The sequence below is a fragment of the Anopheles arabiensis genome (genome assembly GCF_016920715.1).
Source record: "Anopheles arabiensis isolate DONGOLA chromosome X unlocalized genomic scaffold, AaraD3 X_pericentromeric_contig0030, whole genome shotgun sequence".
In the NCBI taxonomy this organism is placed as follows: Eukaryota; Metazoa; Arthropoda; class Insecta; order Diptera; family Culicidae; genus Anopheles; species Anopheles arabiensis.
Genome location: NW_024412108.1, coordinates 407501 through 410000, shown reverse-complemented (window position 1 = coordinate 410000; position 2500 = coordinate 407501). Strand labels below are relative to the sequence as shown.

The following is a 2500-nucleotide window of genomic DNA, read 5'->3' as shown; positions in this document are numbered from 1 at the left end:
TGATATCATAAAGATATTTAGGAGTGTTAATTCTCTGTAAAGCATTTGCAATCGCCAACCATGAAGCACTGTTAAAAGCATTAGTAACATCTAATGTAACAACCGCACAATACCGTCCACTGTATCTGTTTCTACTTCTAGCTACCGAAACAATGTCCACTACCCGTTGAATCGCATCAACTGTAGATCGACGACTTCTGAAACCAAATTGGTCGTCAGACAGTCCGTTGACCTCCTCGATGTGTGCATTTAGCCGTTGCACTATGATGCGTTCTAAACCTTTACCTGCCCCGTCTAGTAGACAAATGGGGCGAACTGAACCCAGTTCCCCTGGTGGTTTGTTCGGCTTCGGTATTAACACCAACCTCTGCCTTTTCCACTCATCGGGGAACTTCGCGTTCTCTAAACAGCCTTGGTAAACCCTGCAAAATGCATCGGTTGCAGTCAACATACCAACTTTCAGCGCCTCATTCGGGATACCATCTGGTCCCGGCGCCTTCTTGTTAGGTAGTCTCCTGGCAACCGCAAGAATCTCATCATTAGTTACCCTTTCAAACTCTCGTGGCTGATCGATACGATAATCAGGCCACACCGTGTTTGGGTGAGTAGGAAAAAGCTCGCTCACCACTTCCCTAAACTCGTCCAATGTCATGGTTCGGGGTCCAATCGAACCCTCGGCCACTTTCTTGAACGTATGATATACTATACCAAATGATGCGTTGTTCGCTGTTCCCAGGAACTCTTTCCACTTCCTCTGTCGGGTATGCTTGATCAATCGCTTGAGGGCATTCCGTGCCACCTTGAACTCGTCCCTAAAAGTAGAATAGAGATCAGTATTAAAAGCTCTTTGCGCTAATCGATCGCGGTGTTTGCACTCTTTGCGAAGTGCCTCAATCTCTAACGTCCACCAAAATGCACTCTTGTTAGGAGTGTACCTCTTACGTTTAGTCATCGTCGCATTGCACGCCGTGACAAGTATACGCATTAAGTCTTCGCTTGTTGTGACCTCGGTCTCAAAAGCGGCTTGCATCATAACTTCAAATATATCTTTGCTAAAATACTTGATGCTCCATCCCGTTATGGGTCGGGACAGATTACGCACGCTTTGCGTCTCAAGATCTATTCGTATTGCACGATGATCAGAGTTCATATAGCTAGATAACACCACCCACTTAAATGATCTTGCTACGGTTCGGCTCGCAAAAGTAAGATCAACTACTGACGTGCGCCCTGGTCCAACATAAGTTGGGGTGCTGCCGTCGTTCAATAAAATTGCGTCAATCTGCGCAAAGGTTGATAAAACCAACTCACCTCTTCGTTTCTGGGTTTCTCCACGCTCGCCAAGTTGGTTGTTCCAACTTACTGACCAAGCGTTGAAGTCCCCCGATAACGAATTTGTGGATACCGGTTACGGCCATTACCGTGTTATCCAACATGTTCTGGAACTCTTCCATACTAAATCTAGGTGGCGCGTAAACGCTAACCACTCGCATATCACCTATGTCAACTATCATTAAACCCTTCAAAGCCTTACTGACTACCTTAACTGGTAAGTCCGCGTTAACCACTACCGCTGCTGTGTTATCGTCATTGCGTAACACTTTGACGTTGGTTGTTGCCAGATACGGATCTGCAATCAACACTATATCCGCAGATTCTTCCCTAATCGTTTGCCACATTAACTGAAATGCAGCATAACTATGATTCTGGTTATGTTGTAGCAACCTAACCATTATGATCTAATCGTTCGCCTTCGGGGACACATATAACTGCCCGTTGCGTGAAGGTTCTGTGACCTCGTACCGCAATCCAAACACTTGACAGAGTTGGTACAAGCTTGCTTCTTGTGTCCACTCAAACCGCATTTCCAGCACAGATTACTTCTGTCTGGTTCCTACAATGGTAGCTCGTATGGCCTACCTTCCAACACTTATAGCATTTCTGCTCTTCCATAACCTCGCGGATATGGCATATCGACCAACCAACTTTCAGCTTTCCCAAATTCAGGAAGCTTTGAAAGTCTGGCAGCGATACGTTGATCCGTGCCCACTGCGTACCGGCCGCACGGCCTTTCTTCATTTTGATACGATCTATTTCTATCTCGATGTTGAGCTGTGCTTTGACAGACTCCGCAACCTCCTCTGGGGTGGTGATTTCATCGAGATGCATGATCTCAATCATTTTAGAAGGAGCTAGCGTTCTCACTGACGCCTTGCCCTTCACCGCTTCCTTAACCTTTGGGGCAATTGCACTAGCAGAACTACCCTGCTTAAGTTCTAGCAACATGCCTCCATTCTGGGCCCGTCGGACCTTAGAGATTGTCTCTCCAACCGATTTAAGAGCATCGGACTGCTTCATTTCCTTGAGCAATTTCGCCAGCTCCTCGGAAGTGCAGTCCGATATCAGCAGAGCCTCAGGCCGCTTCCTGGGCTTATTCTGCTTCTTCTTGCTCTTCTTCTTCTTCCTCTTATTAATTCTACCCTCATTAATATTCGGTCCG

General features: G+C 46.5%; 1 pseudogene; it reads right to left on the bottom strand.

The window, feature by feature from the left end:
• LOC120908071 overlaps window positions 1–2500 on the bottom strand; it is an 8905-nt pseudogene that overhangs the window by 3034 nt on the left and 3371 nt on the right.